The sequence below is a fragment of the Dermochelys coriacea genome, chromosome 2 (assembly GCF_009764565.3).
Source record: "Dermochelys coriacea isolate rDerCor1 chromosome 2, rDerCor1.pri.v4, whole genome shotgun sequence".
NCBI lineage: Eukaryota > Metazoa > Chordata > Testudines > Dermochelyidae > Dermochelys > Dermochelys coriacea.
In genome coordinates this window covers 192,568,301-192,585,226 of record NC_050069.1, presented here as the reverse complement: position 1 = coordinate 192,585,226, position 16,926 = coordinate 192,568,301, and the positions used below count along the sequence as shown (strand labels likewise).

The 16,926-nt window shown below is 41.9% G+C and overlaps 1 long non-coding RNA gene across 4 annotated transcripts; it reads left to right on the top strand.

The window, feature by feature from the left end:
* The first annotated feature begins 720 nt into the window (after positions 1-720).
* On the top strand, positions 721-15,265 carry LOC119851841. 4 transcript variants are annotated; one of them, XR_006279283.1, is made up of 5 exons: positions 721-805; positions 4,598-4,716; positions 10,711-10,829; positions 13,501-14,540; positions 14,733-15,265. It is a non-coding gene; the product is annotated as an uncharacterized LOC119851841 (long non-coding RNA). The 4 variants fall into 4 exon arrangements; XR_006279282.1 differs by having other exon boundaries at positions 11,469-14,540; XR_006279284.1 differs by having other exon boundaries at positions 4,598-4,720; positions 11,469-14,540.
* The last annotated feature ends 1,661 nt before the right edge of the window (positions 15,266-16,926 follow it).

Here is a 16,926-nt window from a genome sequence, read left to right as displayed (position 1 = left end):
GCCTAAGTTAATTGTATCCAGTTTGCAAATTAATTCCAATTCAGCAGTCTCTCGTTGGAGTCTGTTTTTGAAGCTTTTTTGTTGAAGGATAGCCACTCTTAGGTCTGTGATCGAGTGACCAGAGAGATTGAAGTGTTCTCCAACTGGTTTCTGAACGTTATAATTCTTGACGTCTGATTTGTGTCCATTCATTCTTTTACGTAGAGACTGTCCAGTTTGGCCAATGTACATGGCAGAGGGTGTCTGTGAGAGAAAAGCACTGTAGGTTTCAGAGTGGTAGCCGTGTTCGTCTGTATCAGCAAAAACAAGGAGGAGTCCTTGTGGCATCTCATAGACTAGCTATAGCTGATACAGGAGCTTGGCTTGCTAGTAGCAACCCCAGCACTGACACCTGCCATGTGGACGTGTATGACCCGGAGCATGACTAGTGATTTTTGAACAGGTGGGGTTGGCAGCGTTGCTGTACGCAGAGACTGTAATGCACCCTTCAAAGTCCTTGTCCCTCTTTCTCCCAGGGGGAGAGGCTGGATCAGAGAGATTACAATGCACCTAACAATGTTCTTCTGCCAGCCTTGGGAGAGATGGTAACACACTAACAATACCTCTCCCTGGTCCCCAGCAAGAGAGGATGAAGAGACTGTAACAGTCAGCAAAATGTCGCTTCTCCCTAGGGAGGGGGGATTCTGTAACACTCCTTTGCTCCTTTTTTTTTTTTTTCCTCTCAGAGTGCCCCTTCTGCTTCTGCCAGTCTTTGCAATGAGGAACAAAAAGCAGCAGCAACTGGTCTCCACAGCACCATTTATAAGTAAGGGCTGGTCAAAATGTCTTGAATGCAAAGTTTCTTCAGCAAAAAAAAAAAAAAAGGCCTTTTTATTTTCTTTTTCAAAATAGAAATATTTTGGGAAAGCATGTCAATATTTTGAAATGTTTGTTTTATCAAAAAATCACTTTCAAAACTTTTCCCAGTATTGTTTTCCAGATTAGTTTTGAAATGTCAAAATATTTTTAATTTGCCACACTGTAACTTTTGATTGGAGCGTTTAGTCACATGTGGGTATCTTCTTTTCTTGATTGGATGGGTATAATCATAAATACTTTGACAGCATGTAATTGAGTCATCTGATCTATGCCTTCCAGAAGACAAGCTGATCATTCTGGCTTCTTTGTGAGAGAATCAACTAGACCAGGCTATATGATGAGACTGACCTTCTGTTAGTGGTTACAGGGCTGTCTGTCCTTCTCTTCCTGCCCCCCCCCCCCAATCTTATAGGAATAGGCAGTGGTGGAACATTTTCTGTAGGAAAATTTCACAATTTTTGTTGGGCTTTTGTTTTGTTTTGTTTTAACTCCTCTACTTTCAACTTAAGAGGAAGGGCTGCAGCAATGAGGTGCTATACAGCACATTCTCCTCTCCTGCAGTTGATGCTGAAGTTACTGGGATCAGGATGAAGTAGGTGATAGACATTAAGGGACGCTGAAGATGCCTGTCATGCGTGCATCTGTGCTGTTCTAGGCCAAATGGGGAATTAGCTAGCCCATTTCCTTCTCCCTGTGCCCAGGTTTAGATGTTAGTGAATAAATGATCTAGCAGAGGCCTGTGCTTTTACTTGAGTCCTGATGGCTTTGCAGTAGGTTTGTCCCACTTACTCCTCTCTGAGGCTTAGAAGGGAATTTGTTTTCATATGTTTGAGTTATAAGGAAAAGTCTTTTCAGGTGGCTTTTGGTTGTTTGGGGGGGATTGTTTTGAGACTTGTTTCTTTTTAAGAATTTTTTTGAAGGTAAAAATCTCCATTCTGTATTTTTAAAACTGAGAAATGGTATTAATTTCTTCCTTGATACTTTTCTTCTTTCATGGCATGGCTCTTCTTGATGAATTTTCTCAAACCTAGAATGAAGTAGAAAGGGATCTTGGTTTCCATTTTAGTTTGAAAACAAATGTGAACAGCAAGAAGTGGGGGATAGAATTTGGGAAACTGTTTTCTGTTTTTGTGGGATTCTTCCTTCAGCTGCCTGTTGCTTTCATGGTATCATGCTCAGTCCTCTGGACTAACATTTATAGTCCAGGTTTTGGTATGGTCTGATAGGTAGAGCAGGGAATGTGGAGCCAGGTCTCTTGGGTTCTATTTTCTGCTTTGAGATTAAGTGTGATCCAATAGTACCAAACTTCCTGCTCTGATCTCTCTTGCCTTTAATGCAGAGGTGGGCTAACTACGGCTCGCAGGCCGGATCCGGCTCACAAGCCGTTTTAATTCAGTCCTCAAGCTCCTACTGGGGAGCGGGGTCTGGGGCTTACCCCGCTCTAGAGCTCCAGTTGGGGAGCAGGGTCGGGGGCCACTCCACATGGCTCCCGTAAGCAGCGGCATGGCCCTGCTTCGGCGCTCCAGCCAGGGAGCAGGGTGGGGGGCCACTCCATGTGGCTCCCAGAAGCAGCGGCATGGCCCTCTCTGGCCTGGTGGCTCTGCACGCTGCCCCCATCCCAAGTGCTGCTCCTGCAGCTCCCATTGGGCGGGAACCGCAGCCAATGGGACCTGCAGGGGTGGTGCCTGCGGATAGGACAGCGTGCAGAACCGCCTGTCTGCACCTCCATATAGAAGCCGGAGAAAAGTCATGTTGCTGCTTCCGGGAGCCACTTGAGGTAAGCATCGCCCGGAGCCTGCACCCCTGAGCCACGCCCCTGCCCCAGCCCTGATCCCCCTCCCACCCTCCAAACCCCTCGATGCCAGCCCAGAGCACCCTCCTGCACCCCAAACCCCTCATCCCAGCCCCACCCCAGAGCTTGCACCCCCAGCTGGAACCTGCACCCTCTTCCCGCACCCCATCCTCCTGCCCCAGCACTGATCCCCCCCGCCCTCCAAATCCCTTGGTCCCAGCCCAGAGCACGCTCCTACACCCCAAACTCCTCATCCTCTGCCCCACCCCAGAGCCAGTATCCCCAACCGGAGCCCATACACCCCCCCGCACCCTACTCCCCAGCCCAGAGCTCCCTCCCGCACCCTGAACTCCTCATTTCTGGCCTCAACCAGAGCCCTCACAGCCTCCCGCACCGAACCCCAACTTTGTGAGCATTCATGGCCCAGCATACAATTTCTATTCCCAGATGTGGCCCTTGGGCCAAAATGTTTGCCCACCCCTGCTCTAATGTCACAAATCTGTTTTCTCCTTTAGGTCACTATTCCTACTCATATGGCTTAACGTGTTGTATTTGAAAAGGAAACAGCTGAATTGAGATAGTACTATGTAGGGAATGATGATGGACATGGGCCTGTCTGGCAAATCTTCAGTTTTTGTTTCTTCCCTGCCCCTTAAAACATTTTAACATAACTGGTAATGATGATGCTTGTGCTTGTTGTGAAGTTAGAGGGTGGCAAATCCAGTGGTTTAATAATCTTTGTTTTAAAACAAAGCAAAGTGTCAAATGGCCTAGAAATAACATTATTTACCTATATCTATTTTAAGTGACATGGATATTGTTCCGTAGCCTGAATGACCTTCATGTCTTCATTTTTAATGTCACTAGCTGAAGAGTAGCTTACAGGATTTTGTTTGTCCCATTGTATAATCTTTTAAAAAAAGAGAGAGAACATTTAATGCTTGTTTAGAAAATCTCCATTATCTTGTTTCTATATAACTAATGTATTTAATTGATAGGCTGTCCCATCTACAGAGAAGTTATTGGCATTTGAGAACAAAGATACTTATCAATTAAGTCAGATGCATGAAGCCTATTTGAAAATGCAAATTTTTACATGTAGGCTATCAGAAGAAAATAAGGCTGTTTAGAACACTGAAATCACCATGATAATTATTTAATCATCTTTTAGTATTTAATATCCCTAGATCATTCTTTTCCCAAACCAATTAAATTCTGATAGTCTGAAAGAAATATCCTTTTGTAGTTTAAAGAATGGGATTAGGATCCTGGATTCCCAAATTCTATTCCCTGCTCTGATCCTGACTTCTTGTCTGGCCTTGGGCAAGTCATTTCTCCTCTTAACCTCAGTTTCCCCAACTGTGAAATAGCGTTAATGATACTCGCCTACCTGGTGCCCTGGGAGGACTAATTCAGTAAAGTTTGTAGCTTGCTTTTAAGGTCTTTGGATGGAAAGTGTCAGATAAGGGATAAAGTATTTAATAAAGAAGCTTAGTAAGCAATTGGGAGCAAAATGTTGGATGCTGGAACCTGCTTTGAAATCACCATCTTTATGCCACTGTTTCAAGTCTGAGCTTTCTATCCTAGAGTGTTCCTGTCTCCTCAGGAGGCCCAGCAGATGCTGCATGACAGGGAATATTGTGAAGCCCAAAACTATAAATGGGTTCAAAAATTAGATACGTTCATGGAGGATAGGTCCATCAATGGCTATTAGCCAAGGTGGTTGGGGATGCAACCCCATGCTCTGGGTGTCCCTAGCCTCTGTTTGCCAGAAGGTGGGAGTGGATGACAGGGGATGGATCACTTGATTATTGTCTGTTCTGTTCATTCCCTCTGAAGCAACTGGCATTGGCCGCTTTTGGAAGAGAGGATACTGGGCTAGATGGACCATTGGTGTGACCCAGTGTAGCCATTCTTATGATTTCTGTCCTTTTTATCCTTGAACAGCTCTTGTACAACCTGCATAGTCTGACATCTGAATGAAAATAAGATCTACAGTTTCAGAATGTGGAGAAGGGCGCAGTTTCCCTGGCATGAAATATCTGATAAATTTTCAGAGAGACAAGGTGGGTGAGGTAATGTCATTTATTGGATCAACTTCTAATGTTATTACTTTAGTATCCTGGGACCAACAAATTTTCAGTCATTTTGCCCCTTTCTCCCTTATTTTAACTGTTTAACATAATAATGAAAGACGTATTTTTCATCCTAGTTCTCTTTCTGGCTTTGTTTGATATTTATTAATCTCTTCTTTCTGGGTGTTGTAGGTATGAAACACCTCAACCATGTTTTCAGCCACAATAGAGATTAGGTAATAGTCAGAGTATTATCAATATAACAACTAAAGTCGTACAAGGACACTGGACACTACACACTATAGGATATAAATACTGGGGAACCCCAGAGAGTTTCAGCCTTGTCCAACAAGTAATTCTAGGACTCTCTTTCTTTGGGAAATGTTTCTTGGATGCATATCAACGGCACAGTTCTTTGCTCTTTAGAAGTACCATGACAAGGCAGGAAAAGCTCTCTTGAGTCAGGAAGCCTCCTCACTGGGAACTGCTATATCCCCATCTTTCCTTTGCTTCTAATGATGCTTCAGTGTTTAGAAGAAAGACATTCACTGCAGTTTCTCAAGCTTTTCCAGTTTGCTAGAAATTCATTTAGACATATTCCTTTTTCTCATTTAGCTCAAGTGATTTGAGATCCTGGATTTCTGAACAGTAGATCTAAGTTCTATCCCAATGAAGTTTTTATATTGTCTCATCATTGATCTTGATAAACCTCTTTTTCTGTTCCAGCGGAATGGGAGACTCAGACCATGTCTACACTATACACTTTTGTTAGTATAGCTGTGTTGGTCAGTGTGTGCAGAGGTGTGATTCCTGACCCTCTTAGTTGAAGACTCTCTTTAGCCTCCAAGATTAAGCTGTATTTCATCCCTCCCATCCTATCATCTCGTCACTAGAGATCATGAAAAGTGATCATTATGCCGGTGACTGGCTGACAGACTCCAGAGAACTGACTTCAGGCTTGCGTATCATGCAGAATCAGCTGAGCATTTTATGTTTGAATTGTTTTATACAATATTGTTGTTTAGACTCCCAGTCTAAACTCTAGGCACATAAACAAACAAAGTAGTTCTCTTCAAGGATGCATCACTTGATCTGTGAGTGAATATCGCAGGAGAGCACGGAAACATTTTGGCTGTGTTTTTATTTAAAAACAGCACTTCTGTGCTAAATGAACTAGGACTGATAAGCTTCACTTTGGGAGAAGGAGCTGGTGGTGACCTGAAACTTGGCTTAAACAGACTGGCTGTCTTTATAAGGCCATGCTCTGAAGTAAAGTCACAGTCAATTTACTCCATTCATTACAGGAGAAAATGGCACTTCATAGCCTCTAGGTGGCAATGATTCTTTACCATTACTAATCATTACCAGGAACAGCAGTGCTTATCCATATCCCCCTGCCCCCCAAGTCACAAGGCTGGGAGCCAGGGGAGCAGAGCGGAGCTGGCTGAGGTCAGGTCACTCTACTTCCCACCACCCCATGAGTGTGGGGTCGGGCCCGCCCTGCAATCACCGGGCGGCAGGAAGTGGAGCAACCTGGCCCCAACCTGCTCCACCGGCTCGTTCTGGGGGATCTTGGGGAAGCGGGGGCTGCATAGGGCACCACGATGTCTAGGGACGGCCTAGTGTTACCAGACAGTTATATCTGGAAATAATCCATGCCTCACAGCTCCCCAAAAGGCCAAAATCTGGCTAAAATGTTAAGTTCCATGCTTGTTTGAAGAGATGCAGCAGTAGCATGAAATGTATTACTATGAACGGAGAGCCAAACAGTCAATTCCTGTATTCCTAATTAGCATTTGGAAAGGATTAATTCAGTTACTGGCATCTCCTCAAAATTTGGTTAGAGAATGCTTTCCACAAGCTCTATAACCTTCCAAAACATGCATAATTCACCAGTTCCTTTGGTTTTGGCTCAGTTTTCCTCACTAGGATGGAAAGAGTCACTGCCTCAGTAAGTAATCACTTCTACTGTCAGTACTACTGGCAGGTGGTATAAACTGTTCTGGTGCCTAACTATGAAAGTTGTATTGGAAAAAGAATGAAAAATGCCTTGTCAAATGCATGAGTGCATGCTGATTCAGTGAATTACCCAGCATTGAAATTCTATGGGAGAGAGAAAGAGATTAGTTACCAATTAACCTGAGGTAGCAGGTGTTGCTAAATATGAGTCAATGCTGGTAGATAGGTGTTGGGTGGTGGCTGTAAAGCTTGAGCCAAAGTAATGGTAATCCCTTGAACAGAAGATCGGTGTATGAGCTGTTTAGGGATAAGTACAGGTTGGAAAAGGGCTACTGAGATAGCAGCAAGGTAGCCAAGTTTAACTGATTTACTACCTCAAATCCTATGCATCAAAGCAAACAATATGGCAGACTTAGAACAGCAACGTTTGAATACAAACTTCAAACACCATCCTCTTTCTCCTGCCCCCCCCCCAAAAAAGTGTGTATCCAAATCTGGAGTCTTGGTTCAGGCTATCATAGAGGCTAGCCACAAAATGTGGCTCCAAACTCAAGTCTGAATTCCAAACCCAACACCACCAAAGTTTATGGATGTTCAGGTTTGGGAGGACGGGCTGCTTCAGGCCCATCTCTAGGATAACTGTTGGTGGTCTGCCATTGGATCCCTGGTAGACCCAGTGCAAGAGAGAGCTAGTCACCTGGGGTTCCTGTTTGCCTTGGGGATGGTGGTTCTTGACTTGCTATATTGAAATAGAAGCCCGTATTTTGATCCTAGTCTCCATAACCTTCTGCCAATAAACAGGGATTTTTTAAAGCAGAAATTTACATGCAATTTCATCTCCCACACAGTCCAGTCACCCCACCTGCTTCATCTTGTGCAGTAACTAATAAAAGAACAGCTTCCATGGCTACTGTAGCTATATAAACTCAGGGAAAAGCTCTTCAGATTTTAAGGAGTGCCTAGAGCAGGTGATTAAACAACATTTTATTTATTACAGAGATCTATTATATAAATTAGAGCAGATACATACCATACCTCTGTGTGGGTTTTAGGTTTACAAGTATGTACTTTAAAAATAATTGCAATATGGGTAAAACAGCAAAGGAGTGAGAGAATAAGCAGGGTAGAACTCTGGGTAGAACCCTCATTATTAAATCTAGTTATAATTAATCTAGTAACGACAGTGCAAACCAGCATGTAGTTTTATATGTAATAGTACATTGGTTGAAAAGGTTCTCTAAACATGTAATCTCTGACCAATGTCCAGGCCTTCTCATTCACAGTAGTCTCACCAGTGTTCCAAGAAAATATCCTTTAGAAAGGCAGACTTGCAATAGTGGTGATGGTATTTGCAGTAGCAGCCAAACATCTAGGTCATCCAAAAGACTCTACAGACTTACTAAAAAGTGTTGACCTTTTGTCTTGAAAACTGTTGACTTTTAGAATTGTTATGGTGTGTATATCTTGCAATTCTTTATGCATCTGAAAAATACATTTTTATTGTTCTGCAGACCTCCCAGTCACATATGAGTTGTTTTTTTAAATGCTGAGTAAATTGCATTCCTTTGCTTTTGCAAAAAGAAAAGGAGTACTTGTGGCACCTTAGAGACTAACATTTATTAGAGCATAAGCTTTCGTGAGCTACAGCTCACTTCTAAGCTACTCTGAAACTTTGCTTTTGCATTATTCTCCTCCTCCTGCTTTTCTACCCTCACCACCTTCCATAAAATGCCTGATCCCCTGCTCTCTAAATTCAGTGGAAATATGCTGGTTGGCTTTAATGGCAGACAGGCTAAGTCCAAGGTAAGCATTTAGGATTTCACCTCTCAGTAATTATTGCTTCTCCAGTCTAGGGAAGTGTCACCAGGATTTTATTCATACCATTTCCACTTGCTAAAAAATCAATTAAATTCTTGTATAGTCTATTGAGACATAGTAACATAATAGCTTCTAAGACTTTTAAGGCCAGAATCCCCTGTGATCATCTAGTCTGGCCTCCTGTATAGAACTTCACCCAGTAATTCCTGCAGCAAGCCCATAACTTCTACCCACGTCTCTTACTGGGATCATGGAAATCTTGGATACTGTCACTAGGAAAGCTGTTGGCATTGGCTAGCTAGTACAGTTACATCTACATCAGGGATGGGCAAACTACGTCCTGGGGGCCGCATCTAGCCCTCCAGATGTTTTAATCCGGCCCTCGTGCTCCCGCCAGGGAATGGGGTCAGGAGTTTGCGGTTTCAGGCTTCAGGTAACTCTGAAGTTTGAGTTGTTTCTGATTGCTCTGAGAGGCCTATCCTTTCTTTGAATTGCTATGAAATTAGTCCTGGGACTGCAGCTGCACTTCCCTTGTGCTTGTGCTATTATTCTGATGTTTTAAGTTTCTAGGACTTCAGGCTAAGCATTGCATTAAATCAGAATAAATATCTGGCGGAGTTACTTGGGTTTCTTTCTTTGGCATTCTGTTTCTGAATCCATGTTTGGCCTTTGTTGAGGATGGGATACCTTTCATTGTTGGTTTGTTTTTCCTTACCAGATTTCATAGTGGCTTTTTCTTTCTTGTTATCTTTTTGCTTTCATTATAAATAGTGGAAGCCAGAAATGACTTGGTTCATCTAGTCCAACATCTTGCCTTGTATGGCTCCTGAATACTTCATTTCCAGGTCTGGTGCCTTAAACCTCCCTTGTTTCTTTGAGTTTTGGTTTGGTTTTGGGTTTTGTTTTGTTTTTTGTTCCTGCCTCCCTTAATCCACTTGTTTTAAAAACTTTTTTTTGTCCAGCCTACAGTTCCCTAGCTTCAGCTATTATTACGTGATTTTTTTAAACAAATAAAGGGTATGACCCTGCAAACTCTTAGTCACAAGGTTGTCTGTACCCATGTCAGATGTCCTGTTGACTTTAATGGTCCTATTACCATAAAGATTGGTTGTCTGAGAGGGTGTGCAGGATCAGGCCCTAATGCCCTTCCATTAAAGTCTTTACAGGGCATGGTTCGACTCTGTTCTCCCACTCCAGCCACCAGACTTGCCCCTGCCCTCCCGCCAGACTACATACGTTTTGGGCCTGATCTTAAGATATGCCTAAGCCTTGCTTAGCCCAAAACCCAAGAAAGGGAGGTGGTAAAGGTGGCTGATTCCCTCAGGTAGCCAGAAACTGAGGTGGTGCATGTCGTAATTTAGAGCAGGGATCTAACACATATCAGGTTCTGTCCCCATGACATATCCTGTGTGCAAGCTCTGTAAGTGATAGAGATCCTGGTTGCCTGTTTAGGATAACCTTACAGGGCCTTTGCACCATGGGAATGGTGCAAAGAGGCCTCCTTGTGGGGCAACATCTGGCATTCTGCTTCCATCCTCAAATGTATTACCTTCAATTCATGTATCTGTTTTAGTGCCATTCTTTGTAGTCCCTTCCATTTATCTCTGCTGAATGCTGGGGGAGGGAAGCCAGAACTTATCCACAATATTTCAGGTGCTCAGAATGTGAAATAATAATAGTCAGATCTTTAGCAAGTAAAACTATAAAGTTAAAAATGTTCCCCACAGTAGTTTAGCCAGGCTCTGGGAAGGGTTAGCTAGTATGATGCAGTTCTGTGTTGTGTTAGATGGGTTGCTGTTACAAACACTGGAGGGCAGTAGAACAAATGCAGCTAAGGATTAAACCAATGAACAATAATAATGAGCTGGATTTTGAATTACTGTAGCATCCTCCCACAGTCAAGTCAATACAGTGACTTAGAAAAATATCACATTTCAAAGTACCTCTTTCTGTAAAAAGCCAGAACTAGGGGTACTGGCTTGAAGTAGCAATAACAACCTAAATACATGGTTTCTGCCTTCAGCACCCCCCCCCACTATGAAAATTGTTCCATCACCACTGGTAAAAAAATAAATTCAGTGAGTAAGAATGCTTTCCCAACCTGTAGTAAACCTTTAAAAAGAACTGACCGCTTCCCTCCTCTTGCAAGAGAGTTCATTCAATTCACAATGTTCTATTGTTTTCTTCCCCCGTTTTTTTTTTTAATAGGATTGATGGTGAAAATACACCAGAAATAACCATTTTGTGAGTTCTCAGATTTGAAAAATTAACAAAGGTACCTTTGTAATGAAGAGTTACAGCCCCAGCCACGTGCAAGGAGGATGAAAGTGAGTCTGTCTCTGGGTTCTTCATGTCTGGCTGTTTGCAAAAGGGGGAAAGATAGCAAAAATCTCTCCTCTGTTGTGCCACAGACACAATCACACATACAGACTCATATATAGTCCTTGTGCTCCTGGAGTGCAAGGATAGCTTTTTCCAAGCAGTGCCCAAAGTAGGCAGGGAGGAGCAGTTGGGGCAAGGCCATCACTCCACCAGTGCCACTCTTCGTCCCAGCTGGGCTCCATGAGGAGAGCACATGCTGCCCAATGCCAACACATACCAGAGATGTTGCTCTAGCATCCATTGCACTGGGAGCCCAGGAGGACTTTTTAATTTTACTGTAAATATACATATATAAATGCAATGAGATAGGTATGGATGGATAGATAGAATGGAAGATAGGTCCAGCAATAACTATTAGCCAGGATGGACAGTGATGGTGTCTCTAACCTCTGTTTGCCAGAAGCTGGGAATGGGCAACAGGGGATGGATCACTTGATGATTACCTGTTCTCTTCATTCCCTCTGGGGCACCTGGCACTGGCCGCTGTTGGAAAACAGGATACTGGGCTAGATGGACCTTTGGTCTGACCCAGTATAGCAGCTCTTATGTTCAGTATACTTTTAAAAATGGATTCCTCTTTGCAGGCAAGCAGAGGCACCCAGTGTCCAGCTGCTGGAAAACATCCTAAGCCAGCATTGCAGTGAACCCATTTATATAAAAATTGCCTCATTACTGAGACTACTGCTCATTGCTTGAGACTACTAGCAGTCTCAAGCATGGAAGGGATGGAGACTAAGTTATCTTTTCAGTCTTAGAGGTGGCCCTTCCAGAATATGATACACATAAATGTGGAGAAATTTGTACTGCTGTTGTCCATGCCGTATGTGTGCTATGAACAAATAGAGACATGCAATTTACTAAGGCTGCTGAGCTAGAATATTCATAAGAAATGAATTCACTGTAGAAAATATTGGTTATAAATTGTATAACTTCCCAAGAATTGAGAAATTAGCATGTGCAATACAGTATATGTAATCAGATACTGATACAGAGTACTAAATGTACATACAGTACCATTTATAAACCATGCCCAAAAAACGTGGGGAGAGTGGGAGGAACGATGATAGAGCTGACCATTTATCATTGTTTGGCAACTTTCATTGTCCAGGCAAATTTAGGCAGATGAAAGGATCGACTAAGCAATGATTATATATGTACATAAATTAAAATAAATTACTGAAAGCTTTCATGTTTTATCTGTTAAAATGCTTCTGTGACTTTGGCTTAAAGGAAGGAAGAGCTTTAGAAGGATCAGAAGAGAATGTCTCATGGGAATAAAATTACCCGTGGAAATAACAATTTGTTTTTTGAACTTCACAGAGAAACAAAGGTTTGATACAGATGCAATAACCATATCTCTGCAACAGGATTTTTAATAACCAAAGGCAGAGGAGTTGTGACTTTGCATGTAATGGCAACTTTTGGATCATTCATAACTTTTTCCCACAAGCAGCTTATTTCAAACAACAGTAACCTACCAATGCTATTCTAAGCAGAACTAGTTAATAGTTTCCTGTTAGTAAAACACGAGTGGTGGTGTGTGAGGGTTGATTTCTTCATATTCTAGAAAAGAGCTAAACTGTGTTATCTATATTCTGATTTGTGAGGGTCCCTCCTCCCCTAATATCCATTTAAACCAAGCAGTGTTGTTAGGAGTCTCTCTTTCTTTTTCTAGTGTTTGGCCAAATATCACTTCATTGCCCTCAGGAAGTGTGAAATTAGTCCAGTGCATTTCATCAGGTAGGCCCTGATCAGTAGGGACTCCAGAATGTTGAGGGGCAGTCTGTATACACCCATCTCAAAGATAAAGTAGAAGACTTGCACAGAATTCAGCCACCTCTGGGCATTCCCATCAGATATGAAGGGAAAATGCTGCTGCTTCTACATTCCTTCCAGAAAGCATGTAAATAATCAACAGAATTTTTTTAAGCAAGAGGAAATGAAATAATGGATCAGTGGATCATCGTGTAGCTGAGTTCCATTACATTAAGTACCTGGACAAAAAGCTCGCCTACACACTTTTGAAAACTTAACCCACAGGGAGCATGTATGTGTAGTTCTAAAGTACTATTTATACTGTCAGCTCTCTCATCAGAAACACACTTTGAAGTAAGAGGACATCTTTCACAAGCATTAAATTCAGTCCCATGTTTGGGAGTTAGTAAGTGCTGGCTGTGGGCTCTCCCCACAGACATTCCCAAATTGTGTTTAAATTTGAATTTCAGTACAAATATAAAATAAATGACATGTTATTGGCAAATGCATATCTCAATTAAAAGAGAGCTTATCATATAAATCTGAGTGGGAGAACGGTCTGGGTATTTGGGAATGCATAAGTGTCCATGACCTCCAAAAGGGGACACCAAGTACCTGGCCTTGTCAGAGTTAATAGATTATTTTTTCCATTTAGGCTATAAACATCATGTTTCTTGTTCAATCCAATAATTAAGAGTCATCGTATTAACTACCATCATAACAGCTCAGCATGTTTATACATTTAGTGTAAGCCAATATTTTAAGAGTTTCTAAGCAGTTTTTTTAAGGATTCCATAACTGATAAATTGTACTTTTCTCTTATTATTCTGCTAATATGTTTCCATATTTTCTGTATTGCAGGTAATTCTCACATTGCAGGGCAAGCTGATATTTCTACTGTATAGCATTTGGGACATTTAAACGTAGCTATTCTGGGGTATAATTTAGGACAAATCAATCCTTTGTTTCCACATGCAGTTGTTATGGGGCTTATTTTGTTACAAGTGGCTGCTTTATATATGTTGGATGTGACCTGGTTCTATTCTTCAGCAGTGATTTCAATTTACTTTTCATTTTGCGGTTTCCCCATACCACTGAGGCAATATGTTGGATAATCATCTCTTAGTAGTTTATATAACATCTGCTAGTCAATTTAGAAGTGATGGAGCTGCACAGCATCGTTTCTTCAAAGAGTGAGAAGTGGTTATTTTCCTTTTTTGGTAAAGATGCAGTGATGGGAAGGCAATGCAGACTGCCCTGATGGAGAGGCATTGCAATGATTCAATCTCTAGTGTTCCCTTCCAGGAAGATGTGTAGAGCAGAGAAGATAAGCTCTGTCTGTCTTGTATCAATTAGATGGGATTTGGGCTTGACATGAGGGCCTTGCAGGTGGGGTCTGGGGCATGGTTAAAATGGAGATATTTTTATGCATTATGTAGTCTACAGACATAAATAAGATTCAGTCCCTGCCCCTAAAGATCTTACAGTCTAAGGAGTTGATACTCAGGTGATTAAGTTTATGCATGTCAATAGTCCCACTATACTTGGTGCCTAATGAAGACATGACAGAACACGGAAAGACAAGCAAAGAGTAAGTCACAGAGGTTACTCCTACAAGCCCACAGACTAGATCCTATGCTGTACCCGAGCTGTTTTGGAGCTCTGGAACAAAGTAACCTCATTCTTCCCCTGATAGAAGAACCTCCTTTAGCTGCTTCTAAAAATTCCTGCAGTGATTTAACAGACAATAAGAAGCCATTCTCTGGTTGGATAAGGACTCTGCTAGCAATACGACGAGGTAAGGTGCAGTGAGGCTGCCGGCCCCTCCAGGACACACCCAAGACCTGTACCCCCCATCACAAGGTGGGAAAATAAAGTTGTGTACCCCCATGAGAAGAAAGGTTTCAGAGTAGCAGCCGTGTTAGTCTGTATTCGCAAAAAAGAAAAGGAGGACTTTTCATGAGCTACATCAAATGCATTACATCGAATGCATCTGATGAAGTGAGCTGTAGCTCATGAAAGCTTATGCTCAAATAAATTTTTGTCTCTAAGGTGCCACAAGTCCTCCTTTTCTTTTTTTCATGAGAAGAAAGTGATTGCACATCATCATAAGAATGGCTTAGCCTCCAAGAACTGAAAAATGCAGTCTCTGGTTAGAGAAGAAAGGTCAAAGATCTGTCAACTTAAACAGGCACAAAATGATCTACTGGGTGACATTTCTTTTTCCTTTCCCTCACGGCCATGTGGCTCTTTTCTCATTCTCAATGAGTGTCACAGCCTGACATCTACCCCCCACAAATCAAAAGCTGCACTAATAAATATCTTTTCAGCTGGCAACTTCGATGCACATAAAAATCATTAATAATGGTAAATGGTTTCCATCTCAGTTACTTTGTCATTACAGGTTCGTTAGACGTATCCAGAATAGAAATGGCAGCACAGTTTCGCTACTTTAAGAGTGAAAAGAACTATAAGGATAGTGGGTTTTAACCCTTGAGAATCTGAGTTACATTGGGGAATGCGGAGGACTTCTGAGGCAGGCAAAATACCTCCACGGGCACCAGCAGGGAGAGCTATGGTCGGGAGCAACTCCTCTGCCTCCTTTTTAGATCTGCAGAATGTACTACTCCATGGGGGGGGGGGGGGATAGCTCAGTGGTTTGAGCATTGGCCTGCTAAACTCAGGGTTGTGAGTTCAATCCATTTAGGGATCTAAGGCAAAACTTGGGGATTGGCCCTGCTTTGAGCAGGGGGTTGGAGTAGATGATCTCCTGAGGTCCCTTCCAACCCTGATATCCTATGATTCCCAGCCTCAGACTGCCCCCAGGGGCTGGGACTTGGACATACACGTTCCCCTACACAACCATTTGGGATTGTAATCTTCTGTTCACACAAACAGTCCCTCCTCTCCCCTTACATTCATTGGTGCAAGAGCTAGAATGTTAGCTGTCCTTGCCCAAGTGCGTAAGGGAGGTTAAGCAGCTTCCAGTGCTTTCTCGTTCCTTGGAAATTTGCATAGAAGCTGCCAGAATCTGGCCTTATGCACTAATATTTACACATATGGCAGCTGTTTTCCTACAGTTAATTTATTGCTCTCTTCATTTTTTTCCCCATAGACATCTTTTTCTGTGTTTTTGCAACTTCAAGGTGTCCTGTGTAGGTGAATGGAATTAAGGTTTGTGCCCTATTTATGTTTTGATTTTGAGTGGCACTGTATCACCAAAAAAAGGATCAGTCCCCGGTTTTAGGCACCTTGCTTCTTTACTGAAAGGTTCTGCGTTATTAAATTTCTTTTCCTGTATATGTTTGATCTTAGAAAGTGTATTTACCTCCTTCTTGTAAACTTGCTTAATGTAATTATTAAAGAGTTAATGAATTTGGACAAACCACAGAGCGAGAGAGAGTTCTTTTTCCGTGATCTTGTAAGTTTGATTGAAATTTGAAAGAAGACAAAGTGTACAATCAACTACAGTAGGGAAGGCATAAAGTCTACAATGTTCTCTAACCGTTTGCTTTAGCTTACGCTCTTCAACACATAAATGTCTCTTTTCTAATGGAGAGAACTGCAGAAATGCCACACCAGAACCATCTGATTAACTAAACCTAGGCAAACTGAATGTTAATTCAGTCAAATCTTCTTAGCAGGTGGACAGCCAATTCACTCAGTTAAACACCTATTCTGATAGAGAACAACTTATAATGACAGAAAATACTGAACAGAGTAAAAATGCAACAATAAAAATTATATTTGTTGCAGTTCATCTTTATTTGATCTTTATTTCTTATGTTTTTTTATTTGGAAATTTCTTTATGGAAAAAACTGTAGTTTGGCATTTCAGATTTATTTAATCTCATGTTAAACATCACTTAACTTGTTGCGTCTCTGGCTGAATATACCCCTATTAAGTAGTTTCATTATCATTAAGTACAATTATGCTAAACTAGCACCATGGAAGATGTCCTGCTTAAGAATGTCCTGGTTAAGGGGCATGTACAGTGCCTGTAATTCTTTGTCTCAGGTCTCACATTTGCACTTGGTTAGCATTTCCTTCCACATATTTTGAGTTGCTTGCTTGAGTTTTCATCACATATGTTCCTAATTACAAGATGTGAAGGTTAAACAATAAACACACCAGAACGCAGTAATGCTGTGGGATACTACCACACCCTATTGTGCTTATTATGCAAAAGTCCATTAATATAGGTCGAATACTTGGTGTGGCTGTACTATAAAATGACTCATTTGGGTATTAATGATTCATAAATATGGTCTTTAAATAAAGAGTTT